The following is a 21,352-nucleotide window of genomic DNA, read 5'->3' as shown; positions in this document are numbered from 1 at the left end:
CATGTTATTAACGTATCTTTTAATGACCTCATTCATTCTTTCAAACAACATCATGTTGTGTAGGGATGCCGGCCCTAGATTGGTGATATCATCCATGATATGGACCAACAGATGGACCATCACGTCAAAGAATGCAGGCGGGAAGTACATCTCAAGCTCACATAGGATCACCACGATCTCTTCCTGGAGCCTTGCGAGTTTCTTCACGCTTATCGACTTCCGAGTTATGACGTCGAAGAAGTTACAGAGCCCAGTCAGCATTGCACGGATATGGTCATCCATTATACCTCGGATTGCAACCGGAAGAATCTGCGTCATCATTGATGGCGTGTAACTCACACGTTCGTTGGGAACCCCAAGAGGAAGGTATGATGCGCACAGCAGCAAGTTTTCCCTCAGAAAGAAACCAAGGTTTATCGAACCAGGGGGAGCCAAGAAGCACGTTGAAGGTTGATGGCGGCGGGATGTAGTGCGGCGCAACACCAGGGATTCCGGTGCCAACGTGGAACCTGCACAACACAACCAAAGTACTTTGCCCCAACGAAACAGTGAGGTTGTCAATCTCACCGGCTTGCTGTAACAAAGGATTAACCGTATTGTGTGGAAGATGATTGTTTGCAGAAAACAGTAGAACAAGTATTACAGTAGATTGTATGCGATGTAAAAGAATAGGACCGGGGTCCACAGTTCACTAGAGGTGTCTCTCCCATAAGATAAATAGCATGTTGGGTGAACAAATTACAGTCGGGCAATTGACAAATAGAGAGGGCATGACAATGCACATACATGATATGATGAGTATTGTGAGATTTAATTGGGCATTACGACAAAGTACATAGACCGCTATCCAGCATGCATCTATGCCTAAAAAGTCCACCTTCAGGTTATCATCCGAACCCCTTCCAGTATTAAGTTGCAAAACAACAGACAATTGCATTAAGTATGGTGCGTAATGTAATCAATAACTACATCCTCGGACATAGCATCAATGTTTTATCCCTAGTGGCAACAGCACATCCACAACCTTAGAACTTTCTGTCACTGTCCCAGATTTAATGGAGGCATGAACCCACTATCGAGCATAAATACTCCCTCTTGGAGTTAAGAGTAAAAACTTGGCCAGAGCCTCTACTAATAACGGAGAGCATGCAAGATCATAAACAACACATAGGTAATAGATTGATAATCAACATAACATAGTATTCTCTATCCATCGGATCCCGACAAACACAACATATAGAATTACAGATAGATGATCTTGATCATGTTAGGCAGCTCACAAGATCCAACAATGAAGCACATAAGGAGAAGACAACCATCTAGCTACTGCTATGGACCCATAGTCCAGGGGTGAGCTACTCACTCATCACTCCGGAGGCGATCATGGCGGTGACGAGTCCTCCGGGAGATGATTCCCCTCTCCGGCAGGGTGCCGGAGGCGATCTCCAGAATCCCCCGAGATGGGATTGGCGGCGGCGGCGTCTCAGTAAGGTTTTCCGTATCGTGGCTCTCGGTACTGGGGGTTTCGCGACGGAGGCTTTAAGTAGGCGGAAGGGCAACGCGGGGGGCCACACGAGGGCCCCACACGCCAGGGCCGCGCGGCCAAGGGCCAGGCCGCGCCGCCCTGTTGTGTCGGCGCCTCGTGGCCCCACTTCCTTTCCCCCTCGGTCTTCTGGAAGCTTCGTGCAAAAATAGGACCCTGGGCGTTGATTTCGTCCAATTCCGAGAATATTTCCTTACTAGGATTTCTGAAACCAAAAACAGCAGAAAAAACAAGAATCGGCTCTTCGGCATCTCGTTAATAGGTTAGTGCCGGAAAATGCATAAATACGACATATAATGTGTATAAAACATGTAGATATCATCAATAATGTGGCATGGAACATAAGAAATTATCGATACGTCGGAGACGTATCAATCATCACGTGACAGTCATGAGACTTCATGTCGCTAAAGTTTTGTTTCTTGGGGTCCATGTATCTGCTTATTAGCCCGGAGTAACCGAAGGGCACTCTGACTCCTAGAAGGCAATTGAAAAATTGATCGACCTCAGTCGGACTAAAAGTGAAGCAAGAGGGGGGCAGTAATAGTCTGGCTGCTTAATCCTTTTGCGCTTCTGATCCCCGTCCGTCTCCTCTTCCGACTGTCCGTCTTGGGTCGACGGGATCTGAAGCTCTTCCCTGATGCCCAAAACTTTCATGTCGTGTCTTGCTTTCGGCCCATCTTTGGTCTTCTCCGGCATGTTGAGAAGAGTGCCAAGCAAGCTCTCGCACACGTTCTTTTTGATATGCATGACATCAAGGCAGTGAGGTGTATCGAGAATTTTCCAGTACGGCAAGTCCCAAAACACGGACCTCCTTTTCCATACACCAATGAGCAGCGTCGTTGCCTTTTTCTTCTTCTCTCCAGGCTTTTGAAGAATCTTTCCCGGCGCAGGGCACTCCTTCCAACCTTTTTTTTGACTCGCCTCCTTCCAACCTTTCAGTAATGTATCGATCTCTTCGCCGCTCTTCTTACGTGGAGGTCCTCGGGGTTCATTTTTTACCATCAAACAGATCTCCACGCTTTCTCCACGGGTCAGTCTTGTGTATCCACCTTCGATGCCCCATGTAAACGATTTTCGAAGAGTCGGGATCCTTACCAAGCTGCAAAAACACTGTCTCTTCCATGCACCTGACACATGCCTTGTGTCCATGGCACACCTGGCACGAAATATAACCGTATCCGAGGTAGTCCTGCACCGTCGTGATCAACGCGGCTCTCAAAGGGAAATATTCTTCCTCGACGGCGTCCCATGTATCTACCCCTTCCTCCGCCCACAACGTTTCAAGCTCCTCCTTTAATAGTTCGAGATACATGTTGATATCGTTTCCTGGCTGTGTCGGCCCTTGAATTAGCATACTCATCTGTATGTACTTCCTCTTCATGCACCGCCAGGGCGGGAGGTTGCAGATACATACAAACACGGGCCATGTGCTATGTGTGCTACTCTGGTTTCCGAACGGATTGAATCCGTCCGTGCTCGCACCCAACCTAATGTTTCTGGGATCTGCCCCAAAACTTCCAAATTCATTGTCTAATGTTTTTCACTGGCTTGCATCCGAAGGGTGTGTCAGCACTGGGTGCTCAATCCGCTCTACATCATTCAGCACTGCCTCCTTTCTTTCAGCGTGCTAGCGCATGAGCTTTGCTTCCTTGCGGTCCGCGTAGAACCGTTGCAGCCGGGGGGCAAGCGGGAAGTACCACACAACTTTCCGAGGAGCTTTCTTCTTCCATTTCTTGTATCGTTCAGCGTCACACACAGGACATTTGTTCTTGTCCACGTGCTCCTTGCGATACATGATACAGTCGTTGATGCAGGCGTGATACTTTTCGTGGGGTAAGTTGAGAGGGAACATGATTCTCTTGGCCTCGGCTAGACTACCAGGACACGTGTTCCCGGCAGGAAGGAGATCTTTCACGTATTCCAGAATGTCATCGACGCTTGTGTCCGTCCATCCGTGTTTCGCCTTCATCTACAGCACATCGAGCGCTACTCTCAAGCGGGACTCCTCCAACCCGTGACCTCAGTCGTACAACGGAGTATTCGAGTCCGTCTCCAATTGCTCAAGTTTTGATTTCCGCTTGTCGCCTTTCGTCTTTTCGAGAAGAAGATCTTGAAGATGAGGGTCCCGCACGACTAAAGCTAGCGGCACCTCTTCGTCGTTGTCAAGGTTATTGTCCGCGTCTTCACTATTTTGTTCATCATGATACTGATCTGCATCATCCTGTGCGACAAACTCTTCATCGTCATCAATATCATGATGCCCTCCTTCTTGCCGGCCATTACCACCTGCTGCCATCGCCCCATTGACCTCCGCGCCATCATCACATTTCGGCATGACCTTCCTACACGGTAGGACATAGGAGTGCCAGAAATGTGCCGAAATGGAAACATAACGAATCAACATTTCGGCGCAACGTTGGCAACTCATTTTCAACGCCAACATACACAAGCACAAACACAACATATATATATGCTACACACGAGAGCTTTGCTTCAAATGTCCAATATACGTCGATTTTATTCCTCAATTTGTTCATTAATCACCTATTTTTTTGATATATTCGTCGACGAGATTGAGACGTTGTGCCGCGACAACGGCGTATGGAAGCCAACTTTCTAGATCTAGATCTAGATTGAGCGGTCAATGCGGGATAGTAGATCTAGATCTACATAGGGGGATGTGGGAGATGCATGTAGGAAGGGAAGATTTGCTCAAATAATATGATTTTGTTTGGTCAAATTGGCCAAATTGGGGGTAGAAATGGGCAAAAATTAGCTGGGTTGGGAGAAGGCTCGGGTTGTGTGCGGAGGAGTGAAGTGTAGTGTGTGGGTGTGTGAGTGCTGGTTGGTGGCTGAAATAACTCTCAGGTTACTGCCGGCGCACCAGGACATGGGTGCGCCGGCAGTATATAGCCCATCCGGCTATATCTGCTCTGGGCCAGGCCCAAGAAACACTGCCTGCGCACCAGCCCAGGAGCGCGCCGGCAATAGAAAATTACGCCAGCGCGCTCCTGGGCTGGTGCGCCGGCAGTGTTTCTTGGGCCTGGCCCAAATCGGGCGAGCCCATGCCAGGAAATAGCGTCGGCGCGTCGTCTCCGCCGGTGCGCCAGCAGTGGACCTGCATCGCCGGCGCGACCGAAATGTGGTGCGCCGATAGCACATTCCACCGGCGCGTTCATAGGGTGGTGCACCGGCAAGGTTTCTTCCACCTATAGGCTTTTCTCTAGTAGTGCTTCCCCCACTACCAGAAGGTGGGGATGTAGATGAGCGAGCCGTCGTTAACGACGACACGCAAGAATCCTCTGTCCCTGAAAGTGAACCCGCAGAATCTCAAAAACTGCGGGTTCCTCTGACAAAGATTCGGAATCAGAGCAACCCTTTGACTCCGCTCACTCCGTCTCTCCTCCTGCGGCTTCTCCTGATAAGCGCAAGAGGAAGAGGGACGGCGACGATGAAGATTCCAGCGCTTCCAAACTCGCCGAACCAGCCGCCGATGAATCTTCTCCCGACGATCAAGAAGTCTTCGACCCCTACACCATGACCGGCATCGTTAGCTCGTAAGTTGCGCTTTCTTGTTCCTTCCTATCTTCTTTTTTTGGTTCCCTTATATTTATTTTGTTGTTATATTGACAGAGGTGACGAGCACCTCCAACACGTTGGTCCTTTCTGAGGATCGTTGTGTCGCGCCAGAAGCTTCGCCTCCCCCACAAGATGATCCATAAGCATCGACTCCAATGCCCAGCCCCCGAGCGCCAGAAAAGAAGAAAGCTAAAATCGGGGCTGCTGGCAAACAAGAACTTGCCACTGGGAGTATGTCGACTCCTCTCCTTAACGATGTAAGTTACCTTTCCTGTTTTTCGCCTGTTTTGATTAGTCGAACAATTTTCTGCTGCTTAGTACTATATTTCTTTCTTGTCGACTTTTGCAGCCCTTGACGAAGGAGTTGGTCAGTTTAGGCTCCCATTTCCTCGGGTTCCGCGATGAGGCCGAAACTTTAGGAGGTAAAAACTTGTCCGCACTTGTTGTTTTACATATTCCTATCTTGTTTTTGTATCCTCACTTACCTTTTTCTTCTAGAGGCGCTGCGTCGCATCGAGGAACGCGTCAATGATCTGGAGAAAAGGCTCAAAGCTAGCGAGGAAGCTCGCAAAAAGGCTGAAAGGGATGCAGTTGTTGTCGAAGATCTTTGCCGAAGACTTCAAGCTGTCGAAGATGCCTCGAGTGATAGAGAGGTCGAGCTTGTTCTGCGTGATAATGACATAATCACGCGCCTCGAGACGCAATCCAGAAGATTCTCGAGTAATACTATCTCTCCTTTTGTCATTCCGCCTTTCCTTGCGCTAAAACTATCTTTGGTGTTGATGAAGTCTTGCTTTTCTCCAGCAGGGAAAATGGGTGAGCAGTACACCTTGAACCAAGAATCGGAAGATCGTCTCCTAGACACTCTTGACATTTTATAGTTATCCGGTAACTTGAAGCTAGTGGGCATTCGAGTTTTGCGAACCCGTTGGGTAAAGCAAGGGAGTCCGCACAAGTCCTCATCGTTAACTTCTAGTGAATGTCAACGTTCCCGTGTTCTATTTTTGCGACAAATCTCCTCTCATGCTCTATCGACTCGAGCCTGGGTCACCGTGTTCCTCGCGTCACCATCTCTTGGAGCGTCTCGTGCCGCCACCGTAGTGGGTCGGGGACTATTTTGTCTTGGACTATTTCTGCATGGAGCACTTTCGGGTTGTGGTGCAACTTCTCTTTCTGCTATCGCTGCCCCCATAACACCGATTCCTGTCATAGCCATCTGGTACAGTGATGCCCTGGGATCTCCTTGAGGTGGTTTGGATGCCATTAGGTAAGCATGTGTCACCATATACCCTGCCTCCGGAGTTTTCGGGATGATGTGCCCTCTCGTGTCTATTGACATAAAGGACATGTCGAGATTTTGGATCAAGTTCCCCCGATCTTGCTCGGGCACGTCTGCCAATCGAGATCTTGCTCTTGAGCGGGTGTTCCTGTGACTATCTCCCGAAGTCCTCGAGTATCGACTCAAGTTGGCCCTACGCTCACTTGACGCAGCAGCTGTAGCTCTTCTTTCGTCGAGCATTGCCCTTTGTTTTTCTAGCTCTCATCCAGCACGAGCGAGTCTATATTGATACGCTTGCAACGCCTACGACGTAGCTGCAGTGGTCATCGACTCTGTGCCATCCATGGCTCTCTAAGCTCTATCCCACGCTTCCTACGACAGCTGTACTTTTTCCCGCGACGTGGATACGATGTATTTATTTCATGTTCCATGCGTGAAATCTGCGGGATCGATGTAGGGGTTGCCCAAATCGTGAAAGCCTCCGACGCTTCATCCTCTTGATGGCTTGTTCCCCCGGTTACGCAGACTTGGTGCTATGTTGTAGTTGTGTTCTCATCAGATTCAGGGTTGGTGGCACCGTCGTATAGATCAGCGAAGACCTCCCTACTAGATGTAGAGTTGTTGATGAAGTCAAAGTTGGTGAAGCCGACGTTGTCGAAACTTTCCGAGTCGCTATCCAGATCGGAATCTTTGAACGACCCGAAAGTCATGTCGCCGAACAGATCGGCGAGTACCCCGCTGACGGCGGGCTTGGTGAAGCATGGCGGCGAAACTTCCTCGTCGCCTGACTCGATGAATGATGTTGATGATCCCGAGAAATTGGAATCGACCACTAACGGTCCCGAAAAAATCGGTGCCGCGAGACGATGCGATCCTTCTTTCCCGACGAGGAAGTGGAAGCTCCCGAACATCATCTCTGTCGACTCCTCCAGATCGGCATATGCATGCAAACGGGCGGAGGGTGAGGAACAAAATCGGCGAGATCATGTTGGACTCGTTTACCTCCGTCCATCGCGTTGCTTGTAGTAGATGATGATGTTGACGATGCCATCGAGATCAGGACCTTGCGACCTCCATTCCCCACGGTCGGTGTCGTTGCCTATTCGACGGTACCTCGGAGGAGGGATCCTCACGAGGGGGAGAAGAAGTAGGGGCCATAGGGCGGAGTGCACACGGGACGGTGGTACGCGATTTACCCAGCTTCGGAACACCTGCACGACGACAGGGCCTACTGCTGCTTGTCTGGAATTATCTGGGCGCTTTCGCGTTGTTACAATGAGTTGTGGTTGTGCCTCTAGGGCTCCCGGGATCCGGCTTATAAAGGCGCACGGATCTAGGGTTTACATGGAGAGTCCTAGCCGGATTACAGGTTTGCCTAACTACGGTACAATGTCTTGCCGTGTACATCAAGGATCCACCCTTCCATCTATGTCACCCGGATCCGGGTCCTTACTGGGCCTCCATGGATCCGGGTTCTTCCACAAGGTCGGTCGGATCCGGCTCCCTGCTCCTGGGCCGGACATCTTCCGTCAGGATCAACAGCAACTGGGCCGCCCGATGGGCCACATGCCTCATCACTATCTGTGGGCCACCCAGGCTTGCTGGATCTAGGCACTGTCGATGGTACACCCTTGAAGTATACCCACAACAGTAGCCCCCAGAGTTCTCCGAGTTTCGCCTGCAGTTTCCGCCATGCTTGCACCTTAGGTTTCCGGCATCGTTGGTAACGCGGAGAAATTTGAAGAACTCCAACTTCACATTTTCTTCTTTCCTAACCTTTAGTCAGAAAATCCCCCATCCTGCGGGACTTCATCCATCGACAGTTTCAAACATGTCTCCGGGTTACTCCCCTGCTTGCGAATGGGTATTACTTATCTTCGCGCCTCTACCCGGAATCTTTAGCAGACTCGAACGGTTCCGCCAATTCTGGCGCCATTTTCGCGCGATTTGTGCGGTAACTTATCTCTAGCCATTTTTACCGTTAGGGTTTGGGACACGTGTCACGCATCCAACGGCGCGACGCTTGCGTTCCGACCACAGGATGCGGAACACAAATCTCGTCCCCCCTGCCTATAAATATCCGCCGTCGACCCCCTAACCCTCATTCACCCCCCTTTCTACCTCTCTGCGAAGCGCCGCCTCGAGCTGTCTCTCCGTCGTGCCGGAATCTCGCCGGACTCTCGCCGGAGCTGCTTCGCCGCCGTACGGAGTTCGTCCTGTTCTTAACTTCAGCGAGCCACCGCGTCGAAACCTCGTCGTCGGCGACTCCGGCCACCGCGGACTCCATCACGGTGAGTTCTCGAGCTTCGCTCTTGCGCCGTAGTCGGTAGGGATGATCATTAGGTTGACGACGCAGGATCCGACTAAGGAATGTTTCCGCCAATGTCTTTTCTTCAGATGTCTTCAACGACTCCGCCTCCAACCTCTGAACCAATCCTGGCAACCCCAATCTCTTCCGCCCCTCCACCCTTCGTCCCAGTCAGGCTGGATCCTTCAAAGGATTCCGGCAAGGAGGCTGAAGGGACTTCCGCTAACCCGGAAAAAGCCTCCGGGGCGGATCAGGCGGAGCACAAGGCGGAAGAAGTCACCAAAAAATCGAAGGCTCGTCAACGAGACTCTGAAGCCAAGGGAAAGTGGTGGCCCTGTACCACCACTGAGATGGAGCTGAAGAACCTCGAGGCGGAGGGCTTCCTGCAACCCGGAAGCTGGAGGTCAGTTCCAAATGCTTTAGCTCCAGCTCCGGAAGACAACGAGATGGTGCTGACGAAAGCACTGGTGGAGCGGGGCTTTTCATTTCCGCCTTCGGACTTCTTCCTGGAAATCCTAAAGGTCTATGGGCTCCAGCCCCATAACATTTCTCCGAACAGCGTGCTTGCGATCAGCAATCACGTCACCCTCTGCGAGGGCCATCTTCGGGTAACTCCCGAGCTCTCCCTGTTCCAATACTACTTCACTGTCAAGAAGGAGAGGATCCGGCAGTCCACCGAACTAGCAACATGCGGATCCATCACCTTCATGATCCGCCCAGGCCGCGTCTACCCCCACACCGACCGCCACGAATCCGCGCGGTACTGGTCTGGGGGCTTCTTCTATTTGAAGGACGTCTCCGACCCGGCGAGCACAAGGAAATTGCCGCCGTTCAAGAACTGCCCCGCCACCGAGCTTCCGGCATGGTCACACTGCCCCCACCTCTCCGACTCGCCCCAGCTCACACGCGCAGTCAGGCGGATCTGCAAGCTGACGGAAGAGGGGCTGACAGGGAAGGACTTGACCCTTTCCTGGTTCACCAAGCGGATCCAGCCGCTCCAACACAGGGACCAACTGATGTTCCAGTACACAGGGCGCGACGACCCAATGCGCGCCACAAAAGACAATCTTTCCGCCGACGCCATCGACAAGAGGATCCGGGTCCTCATCAAGATTCCACGTGAACTTCACGTTCACGTGTGCAACAAAGACATTCACATGAATGGCTCCGGAACCACGGTACGTCGCCTTGACTTTAGCCCATTGTGTTTCTTCGCATTCAAATTTTTTGTCTAAGTGTTTAACTCTATGCATCAGCTCGAGGCGCTTGAAGAAAATGATCTCGGAACCCTCCTCCGGGTTCCTTCCACCGGCAACACAGATCCGGAAGCTGCATCAGAGGCGGAAGCCCACGAGGCTCCGCGCCCTTCTAAGAGGAAAAGGGCTGCCCCCTCCAGCCCTTCGGCCAAGCGTGCCCGCGACGTGCTCAGCATCGCGGCAACTCGCAAGGCGGAGGCGGAGAAAAAGCGCCTCAAGCTCATCGATACCAGCAACCGATCCCAAACGGACATCCAGCAGTTCTTCAGACCTTCCGGGTAAGTGCAAAGTCTTCGAAGGAAAATTCTTCCGCTATCGTGAATCAGCACATACTTAATCGTAATGCTCTTTTCTCTTCGCAACAGAAGTTCCGAAAACCAGCCCCCCAAGGCCCCTAAAGCCCCCAAGAAGACTAAGCCATCTCCGGCTTCCATACCGATCCACACGTAAGTCGGAGTTCCACCCAAGGCTGCTTCAGCCGCCAAGCCGGATCCTAAGGATGTTATCAACGTTGATGACATCCCTGAAGATCCGGCCACCGAGACTGCGCAAGGCGATTCCGGCAAGGGTGCCTCCTCGTCTGCTCCTCCGCCTGAGCATCCCACCGCTACTTCCGCCGAGCCAACGGCCAAACAATACGAGCAGAAAGTGCAGCTGATCAATGCCACTGGCGCGTCCCAAACTTCGTCACTGCAGAAGCTCCCCCTTTCTCAACGTCACGCGGAAATTTCAGCCATGATGGAGAAAGTATGGGGGCCTGCGGATACGGAGATGAAGGAACTCTCCGACCTTGAGAGCGAACTCAAGGTCTTTTTTGCTAAGCATAAGGAGGTGCGCCAGGTAACACTAGCCCCCAAGCATTGGTTCAGACATTTTTCCGTGTAACATGTGTTAGCCGATGCTTCTCTCATCATTAGTCTTAGACGGAAATTTGAAATTTTCTCAATCCAAAACTTTAAACTCCTCGCCACTCCCAATTTTGAATTTCCGGCTAAATCCTCTCTGCGTCTCAGAGCACGCGGAAGCTGCACGAAGATCTGCGCGTCCATGTGCTGGAGCAGATGACGGAGATAGAAGGGCTGCGCCAGACTGCTGAGAATAGTCGTCAAGCTGTGCTCCGCCTGGAGACCCGATTGAAGGGTGAGAAATCCGGGTTGCCTAAATTTGTACTGTGTGAACCACTATAGTATATAACTTGTGTGATGTTCTGTTCTCAGAAGAAACTGACAAACGCCCCACCATCGATGCCTTATCCGCCAAGGTCCAAGTATTGGAGGCGGAGAATGAAACTCTGAAGAACTTCTTGAAAGAGTCCTCCGAGAAGGAAACTAAAGAAAAGAAGGAGCTCTCCGAGAAACATTCCCGCGAGATGGCGGAACTGGCTGATAAACTCAAGAAGAGCCAGCAAAGGGTGACCACCCTGGCGGCCAAGAACAAGAGCCAGGAGGCAGAGGCGGAAGCAATTGACAAGCTGATCTTCCGTAAGGACCCTTTTTGTTATTGTCTTGACTCCGGCTTCCTCAAAATTTACTCTGTCCGCGGAAGAAACTGATCCTTTTTACTTTGCAGCAAGCCTAGGCTTTGAGTGGACCAAAGATTCAACCCTCAAAAGAACTGAGGCATATGATGAAGCGCGGACCTCAATCGATGATCTCGTCGAAGCATGTCACGGAATCGCCAAGTCACTCAACCTGAAGAGAGCCAAGACAACGGTGATTGACCGCATGACGAAACTCATGCGGAACGTGCCGGAACTTATCAAGGATTGGCAGGAATCTTCATCTCGCGGAGTCGCTGCCCTCGTGCTAGCCACCTGCAAGGCGCACTTCCCCACCATGAGATTTGCAGATGTCGCACGCGGAGTCCCCAAGGATACCGTCATGAGACATCTCCTCTCGGAGGCCATGGGATTTGATCGCCTTTTTGCTGGACGAGTTAACCACTCGTTTTGGTACAACAAATATGATCTTCCCAAAGGCTTTTCCGACCCAGCAGAGGAGGAAGAAGAAGCTGCCGAGGAGGGCGATGAGGAAGGCTCCGGGTCATGTGCTGACCACGACGAGGAAGGTTCCAACTTCGATGACGGCGGCTCAGGCGGTGGCTCGGATGATGGCTCCGCCTACGTAGCTTCTGACGAAGAGCAGTCCTCCGAGAACCTGTGAAACAAGGAAAACCGATGTATCACTTTTGACCCCGGAGTGGGTTTGTAATGAATAACTTAAATTTTTAAGTAGCTAGGGACGAAGACATGTTATGCGCGGGCGGAAAACACTTATCCTGCTATCCATTTAATATTATATGCATGTTTCGTTTTTGTATTGAAAAGCAAGTGCTGACTTCGTTGTTTTCCGGCTCGCCCGCTTGACCTTACGCGAGCCGGAAACACTCGCCAGCAGCGACGAAGCCTAATGGCAATCCGTCAATAACCGCGGAAACATGCCCCCAAGCATAGGTGCCGGAAATCGCTACTAGGAATCCACGAGTTCGCAACAGATAACAATTTAATCAGAAAACTTAGGCTTACGTCCTAAAGGACGATTTTGAAAAAATCACAACTTTCATACACGCCTAGGCGGAAACATCCAGCTCTGCGGTTTTAGTCGGAAAAACATACACGATCTAAAATGAACAAGTAAAGGAGGTAAAAGACTCAAAGAGTGAACCATAAGCTTTATTTCATTGATCATGTATAACTATGACAGAGTTTGTAACTCGGAAAATATACGCTAAGTGTAGAAAGGACGTAGCTGTGCGATGTTCCAGGGGCGATCTGTCTCGTCGTAGATGTCATCCGGATCCTCACGCTTGCGTTTCCGGTGCCAATTAGCAGGTCTATCCTTCAGCTCTCGGAAATCAACAAGGTAGTACGATCCGTTATGAAGCACTTTGCTAACGACGAAGGGTCCTTCCCAAGGAGATTGCAGCTTATGGTCTTTCACCTGCTGAAGGCGGAGGACTAGGTCTCCTGCTCTGAAAGAACGATTCCGGACTCGACGACTGTGATAACGTCGGAGTTTCTGCTGGTAGATGGCGGAGCGCTGGTCAGCTAAATTCCGAGCTTCCTCGATTAGATCTACAGATAGCTGTCTGGCCTCGTCAGCTGTTTCTTCGTTGAAGGCGGAAACTCGCGGTGAATCGTGGATGATGTCGGAGGGAAGCACGGCTTCGGATCCGTATACCAGGAAAAATGGGATAAACCCTGTTGACCTGTTAGGGGTAGTTCGCAAACTCCACAAAACAGCTTCCAACTCGTCAGCCCAAGCCCCAGCTGCTCGTCGCAGCGGTTCTTCAAGGCGTGGCTTAATTCCTGATAATATTAGGCCGTTAGCCCTTTCAACTTGACCATTGGATTGTGGGTGAGCCACAGATGCAAGGTCCAGCCTAATCCCTACTGTCTCACAGTAATCCTTCAATTCTCCCTGTGCGAAGTTTGTGCCATTATCTGTGATTATGCTGTGTGGGATGCCGAATCTCATCACGAGGCTGCAGACGAATTTTAGTGCCGTAGCACCGTCGGCTTTTCTCACTGGCTTAGCCTCGATCCATTTGCTGAACTTGTCAACAGCGACCAGGAGGTATTCAAAACCGCCAGGAGATGATCTTTTTAACTTACCAACCATATCGAGCCCCCAGACCGCAAACGGCCAGGTGATAGGTATGGTCTTCAGCTCTTGGGCTGGAGCATTTGGTTGAGTAGCATAGTACTGACAACCTCGGCAGGTTTTTACCAACTTGTCAGCATCTTCTTTAGCTGTGAGCCAGTAAAATCCTAGCCGGAAAGCTTTGGCAACGAGGGACCTGGGAGCGGCATGATGCCCGCAATCCCCTGCGTGGATCTCTCTGAGTATTTCAATGACATCTTGGCTGGAAACGCATTTGAGGAAAACTCCCGCTGCACTTCGTTTGTATAGCTGTCCATCAACGATTGTGTAGGATCTTGCTCGTCTGATGATCTGTCGTGCTAGGACCTCGTCCTCCGGCACCTTCTGATCAATGAGATAATCCAGGAAAGGCTGGGTCCAAGCCGGAATGACAACCATCACTTCCTTTGCCGGAGATACTGCCACCTCTGGATTTTTCGGGTTAGCGCCCTTAACTGAGGGTATCCGTAGGTGCTCCAGGAAAATACCAGGCGGAATTTGCTTCCTGCCGGATCCGAGCTTGGATAGCATGTCTACCGCTGCGTTATCGTCTCTCCTGACGTACTTGACTTCATATCCGAGGAAGCACTTGGCGATCTCGTCAACTTCGTCTCTGTAGGCCGCCATAACGGAGTTTCTGGCGTTCCAGGTTCCGGCTACTTGTTGTGCCACCAGGTCGGAATCTCCACAGCATATAATGTGCTTGATCCCGATTTCCTTAGCGATGCGCAGACCGTGTAGTAGAGCCTCGTACTCCGCCATGTTGTTTGTAGCTTCGAAGTGGATCTGCAGAACATACTGCAGTTCTTCTCCGGTAGGGGACTTCAGGGTGACTCTGGCTCCTGAGCCTTGATGCTGCTTGGATCCATCGAAGTGCATGACCCATGTTTCTGGTTCCGGCTCCAGACTTGCATCCGGAGCTTCTGTCCAATCTGCGATGAAATCTGCCAAGACTTGGGATTTAACCGCAGTCCTAGGCTTGTAAGCGATGTCGAAGGCGGATAATTCGATGCCCCATTTAGCCGTACGTCCTGTTGCGTCAGCGTTGTTGAGAATCGTTGACAGCGGAGCCTTGCTCACAACTGTTACTGGGTGCTCTTGGAAGTAATGTCTCAGCTTCCGGCTGCCTAGGAACACTCCATAAGCTAGCTTCTGAAAGTGAGGGTATCTTTGCTTTGACTCCGTCAGTACCTCGCTAATGTAATAGACAGGTCTTTGGACGTCATATTCATGACCTTCTTCCTTTCGCTCCACCACGATGACGAGACTGATGACTTTGTTGGTAGCCGCGCATAAAGGAGCATTGGCTCGACTCTTGGGCTGCCAAGATAGGTGGGGAGGTGAGTATTTCCTTCAACCCCCGAAGAGCTGCGTCGGCTGCGTCGTCCCAGACGAATTTGTCTGTTTTCTTCAGCAGCTTGTACAAAGGTAGCGCCTTCTCGCCAAGACGACTAACAAACCTATTGATTGCTGCGATGCAACCAGTTAGTCGTTGCACATCTTTAAGACAAGTTGGCCGTTTGATACACAGTATTGCCTTGATTTTTTCCGGGTTAACCTCAATGCCTCTATGAGAGACTATGAAACCAAGGAGTTTTCCGGCTGGCACGCCAAAGATGCACTTTAGCGGATTTAACATCATCTTGTACCTGGGGAGATTGTCGAAGGTTTCTGTGAGGTCGCTGATCAAGTCGGATCCTTTCCGGGTCATGACCGCGATGTCGTCGACATAGGCGTGCACGTTCCGGCCGATTTGGTCCTTCAGGCACCGCTGCATCGTACGTTGATAGGTGGCACCTGCATTTTTCAAACCAAAGGGCATGGTGACATAGCAGTAAGTGCCGAAGGGGGTGATGAACGAAGTCGCCTTTTGGTCAGACTCCTTCATCCGGATCTGATGATACCCGGAATACGCATCAAGAAAACACAGAAGTTCCGCCCCCGCCGTCGAATCAATGACTTGGTCAATGCGCGGCAAGGGGAACGGATCCTTCGGGCAATGCTTGTTCAAGCCGGAGTAATCGATGCACATTCTTAGTATTTCAGTGTTCTTTTTGGGTACAAGGACGGGATTTGCGACCCAATCAGTGTGGATAACTTCTATTACAAAACCTGCCTCTAGTAACTTAGCTAGTTCCATTCCTATGGCGCGGCGCTTCTTATCTCCAAAGCGTCGCATAGCTTGCTTCACCGGTTTAGCCCCCGGATTTATGTTGAGGTAGTGCTCGGCGAGTTCCCTAGGTACTCCAGACATGTCAGAAGGTTGCCATGCGAAGATATCCATGTTAGCGCGGAGGAACTCGACGAGCGCGTCTTTCTATTTGGGGTCCATGTTGGCTCCGACCGAAACCTGCTTGGAAGGGTCACCTACGATGAGGTCGTGCTTCTTGGTTTCTATCGCGGCCTTGAAGGAGGTCTTGCTCGTAGATCTGCTTCTTGGTGGTCTGCATCTCAGTCGGATCCACCGCGGCTCTGTAGCCTTGCAGCTCCTCTCCAGATATCACAGACTCTGCGAAGGCGGCTTCGCCTAACTCGCATTCATGAGCCTTCTTGTAGTCTCCGGATACGGTAATCATACCTTTGGGACCTGGTATCTTGAGCTTGTTGTAAATGTAGCACGCTCTCGCGTGGAACTTGTGGTAGGTGGGCCTGCCGAAGATGACGTGGTAGGAGCTCTTGAAGGGCACAACTTCAAACGTGATCTTCTCTTCGCGGAAATTGTGAACATCGCCGAAGGCCACGGGAAGTGTGATGCTGCCGAGGGAATTCGCCTTCTTACCCGGAACCACGCCATGAAACTCAGTTGTGCTGTGTTTGAGTTGTTCCTTGGTGAGGTTCATCCGTTCTAGAGTCTCCAGGTACATGATGTTCAAGCTGGCTCCACCATCCATGAGGCACTTGGAGAAGTCATACCCGTCTATGCGGGGACTTACAACCAAGGCGTAGCATTCTTTTGGCACAATGACAGGGTGATCCTCCCTGTCAAATGTGCAAGGGACTTCCGACCACACGACATCTGCGGCACGGCGAATCGTGGCGTTCAGGATCCGGGTAGCTGACTTGGTAGCGCGGACTGTTGGGGTTCCGAGGAAAGTGTGGTAAGCCCCCACGCTCTTTTTCTCGAATGGGTTGGATTTACCTGCGGACCCTGCCTTGGGATCCGGCGAGTTATCATCCTCATCCATTGCCTCGGAACTGTCCTCCTCCTTGTCTTTGTTCTTGCCCTTGCCTCCTTTGCCGCGAGGGCGGTGCTTCCGGGCTCGCTTGTATCCTGCTTCCGGGTCGTTTTTCAGATCATTGACCCACTTGCAGTTGCGGTTGGTGTGAGTGGACTTCCCTGTAACCGGATCCGTGGGCCGAGCAGGCATGTCTCTGTACTCCTCGTAGGTTTGCGGGCGCGGGATCCGCCATTTGTGACCTCGATGCCGTCTTTGCTAACCCCTGCCGGCTCCGCCTCCACGGCCGCGTCCTCTTCCGCCACCTTGGCCTCCGCGCTGAAAGGCCATGGCGATCAAGTCGGATCCACCATTCTTTTGGTCATCAGGGTTTTTCCGCTTGGTGCCGCTGCTGCTGCCGTTATCACGGTTCTTCTTTTGCTGGTGCAGGGGGATTGCTGTAGCTGCTAGATCTCCGCCAGCGTCGTCATCGGCGGCAGTATGATCACTGGCGATGGTGATCATGTCATCCAAAGTCAGCTTGTTTGCATTGACCAAGCAGGTCAGCTTGTGCCGCAGCAGTCCTCCTCGCTGCAAGCCACCAATGAAGGCGTGCATTGCTGTGCCAGCTTGTGCCGCAGCAGTCCTCCTCGCTGCAAGCCACCAATGAAGGCGTGCATTGCTGTGCGGTTATCAACGTTCTCGCACTCGTTTCTGCATGCCAACCATCAGGTGAGGAAATTCCTGGACGTTTCACCCTTCTTCTGGATACATGCCTGCAGGTCGCTTGTTGTGGCAGGTCTCTTGTAGGTGCCCCTGAAGTGTTTCTCGAAAGCGGTCTTCAGGTCAAACCAGCAAAAGATGGAGTTCTTCTCGAGGTCGCTGAGCCAGATCCGGGCTGGACCTACAAGGTACAACTGAAGCATGCGGCAGGCGATGTTAGGGGTTTCTCCGGCGAAGGTTACAGCATTATAGTAATCCTCAATCCAGGTATCCGGCCTTTCCGTGCCATCATAATTCTTCAGATTTCCGAGTAGCTTGAGATTCATCCTTGGCTTTGGTTCCTCTCGAATCATCCTGCCAAAGCATTTTGGACCGATGTAATCAGTTCTGTATTCGTTGAGGCATTCCCGCGCGTCGCGCGAACCGTGGCGAGGAGACTGTGAACGAGAGCGAGATCTTCGGCCGCCGCCTCCGCCTCCACCTCCGCCGCCACCGCTAGGTGGTGGTGAGGGAGACCTGCGAGGGGGTCGATCTGACTTCTTGCTTCCGCCTTCAGATTCTCCGCGGCCTTCCCGGTGCTGGCTCCGGCTCCTGTGGCTGCCTTCATCATAGCGTTGGCTGCCCTGGCCGTTCCGGCTCCGGCGAGGCTCCGGGTCGCGTTCCTCATTCCGACTCCTCCTAGGCTCGGTCTCACAATCGTTGTTCTGGTTCCGGCGAGGTTCTGGCGTGCGCTCCCTGTTTCTGTTTCTTGAGGGCAGCACGTTGTCGCGGATAATAATTCCACCATGGCCCTGGGGCCTGATGTTTCCGGCTGGACTACGGCGGCGAGGGGGATGCGGGTAACCATTTGGCGGAGGAGAGGGGTCGCAGTACTTGTCCTGTCCAGAGTACATTGCATCCTTTCCCTTTCTTGGATCTGACGGAGGCGTCTTTGATGGGACGGGGATTGGATTTGGGTGCTCTCTGGCTTTCCTTCTGCGTTCCGAAGAGCCGGTTCGCGATTCGTCATCTCGATGGCGATTATCGTGGGCGTCCTTCTGCGCAGTGGAGACGCAATGCTCCGGGTTAGATTCCAACTTGCGCGAAGTGTCTGCCTTGCTCTGCTGCATCATTGCTGACGCGACGAGCGTGCGAACGTAGTCGATATCGATCTCCTCGTTCTTTTTCTTCAAGATCTCTGCAGCCTTCGTCATATTGTCCTTCGGGGTGGCGAACGGCTGCTGCTCCGTTGGAGTTGCGAAGGTGATCCTGCGGGGAGCTATCAACTCACGCCGGACCTTTTCGACCTCATGATGAGCTTCAACGATCTTGTCCTCCCAATGCTTTCGGAGTTCCTTGACCTTTGCCAGTCCTTCGTCCACCTCCTGCTCGCGCTGGATGAAGTCTTCCACAAAAACTGCGGCGTGCTTCCGTTCCTCCAGCATGGCGGCTGCAGTGTCCTTAAACTTTTGGCTGTGGCCGGCAGCTCCAGTCTCTTAGCTTCTAATGCTTCTATGTCTTCGGGAGTGATGGGTTTGTTAAGAATATCCGAGCGATAAACCGCATCCATGCCTGCTTGTGCAACCATCTCTTCAGGCGACAGGAGGTCCTCCAAGGAAGAATCCTTACGGGGTCGCTCCCGCGACATTGGAGATCCCTGATGGGATGGCTGAGGGTCGGATTGGGTGGCTGCCCCTGCTGATCCGTGTTCTCCCAGCGCCGCCACGGTCGCGAGTACACCTTTGGTGAGGCGGAATCAACTTCGGATCGATCACCGTATCCATATTCCTTCACCCTGCGGTCGAACTCTTCGAGTGTCCATGGATTGGGTATCTCCGGAAATTGGGCTTAGATTCCCAGAATCGACTCTTCCACCGGGGCTCCGCTTTCTCCGACAGCCTCCGCCGATCCGGAGCAGCGTTTTCCGGCGCCTCAACCGCACGGGACCAGCTCCGACTTCTTGAGGGAGGCTCTGCGGTATGGGCTATGAAGTGTACGAAGTGACACCTTTGCTTTTCTAACACAGGAGACCCGGGCGGATCTGCACCGGTCTTCCACCGTTATTTCTGCTCGGGGCGGATTGGGTGGGTTTTAATTTTTTCAGATCTAAGGCGGAATCTTCCTTAGGAAGTTCCTGCGACTCAGATCGGATCTTCGCGACTGCGTCCTGCTCAGCGGCGGTCGCGTCAGCGTTACTTACCAGTGGGTTTCCGTCGGAATCGGCGGTTTCCCCGATGAAGATGTGTATGCCGCCAACTGGGACGATGGAGAGCTTGACGGGGTTAGTCTTAGCCGGAATCCAGCACTCATCCGGAGGGACGATCGGAAGATTCCCGGCGTAAAGAACACGCCCCACCGCGATCGTGTCGTCGTAGCTTCCCATGGCGGAACCCTCCCGGTTCCGGCCTCCAGACGCCGCTGGCCCCACGGTGGGCGCCAACTGTCGTTGCCTATTCGACGGTACCTCGGAGGAGGGATCCTCACGAGGGGGAGAAGAAGTAGGGGCCATAGGGCGGAGTGCACACGGGACGGTGGTACGCGATTTACCCAGCTTCGGAACACCTGCACGACGACAGGGCCTACTGCTGCTTGTCTGGAATTATCTGGGCGCTTTCGCGTTGTTACAATGAGTTGTGGTTGTGCCTCTAGGGCTCCCGGGATCCGGCTTATAAAGGCGCACGGATCTAGGGTTTACATGGAGAGTCCTAGCCGGATTACAGGTTTGCCTAACTACGGTACAATGTCTTGCCGTGTACGTCAAGGATCCACCCTTCCATCTATGTCACCCGGATCCGGGTCCTTACTGGGCCTCCATGGATCCGGGTTCTTCCACAAGGTCGGTCGGATCCGGCTCCCTGCTCCTGGGCCGGACATCTTCCGTCAGGATCAACAGCAACTGGGTCGCCCGATGGGCCACATGCCTCATCACCATCTGTGGGCCACCCAGGCTTGCCGGATCTAGGCACTGTCGATGGTACACCCTTGAAGTATACCCACAACAGTCGGCGCATATTTACGAGAGATTAACTTGTCAATGCCTACAGATTGTAGACTTAGGGTTTCGTAAGAAGTAGAGGGCAAGCAAATCTCGAAGGTTTCAGCCGACAATGGTGCCCGACTAAAGGTTGCGGCGGTTCCGTTGACAATAGATTCGATCCTTTGTTTTTCCCTCAGCACCCCTTTATATAGGAGGTGGAGCCGAGGCTTTTCGTGCCATATAAGTTACAAACTGCGAGAGGCGTATTGGACCTTTCCTATATTGCTATCATATTCCTATTACAACTCTACTTTCCTTATCCGAGATTCTCTGGGCTTCTGGGCTTGTCAATCTTCGGGTCCATGGGCTTCTTGTCCTCTTCAGATAACTCGGGTACCTTATTTGACATGCCTATTCGGCATACCTATGTCACCGGGATGACACCATTGGTGGGACAAAGTTGCGACACCTAGCAGCGATGATTTCCTGCCGCCGGACAGTGATGAGGAATGGGAGGCCGAGGAGGAGGAGGAGGAGGAGGAGGAGGAAGAGGCTGGGAGGCGGCGGCGGCCCGGGCGAAGGCGCAGCCGGCGAGCACCGTCGACGACGAGGAGGACACAAGTTCCTCCGACACGTCGAATGACACCGCCTTTTTGGAAGAGGTGACGAGTAGGAAGCGCCACCATGAGGACGACGAGACGGGGCCATCAAAGAAGAAGTAGTTTAAATTTTTATATATAATTTGTTTATATTTTTTTCGAATTTTTTATATGTAATTTGTTTATGTTGCACCGCTTTAATATTAGTACGCCGTTACCTACACATTTTTTCTATCTATTAAAATAAAAATACAATATTTTATAGTTTTAGAAGAGACGTTTTCAAACACGACACGAAAGAAACACGTCT

This window comes from Lolium perenne, chromosome 1 (assembly GCF_019359855.2).
Source record: "Lolium perenne isolate Kyuss_39 chromosome 1, Kyuss_2.0, whole genome shotgun sequence".
NCBI classification, from domain to species: domain Eukaryota; kingdom Viridiplantae; phylum Streptophyta; class Magnoliopsida; order Poales; family Poaceae; genus Lolium; species Lolium perenne.
This window is presented reverse-complemented; position numbering follows the sequence as displayed.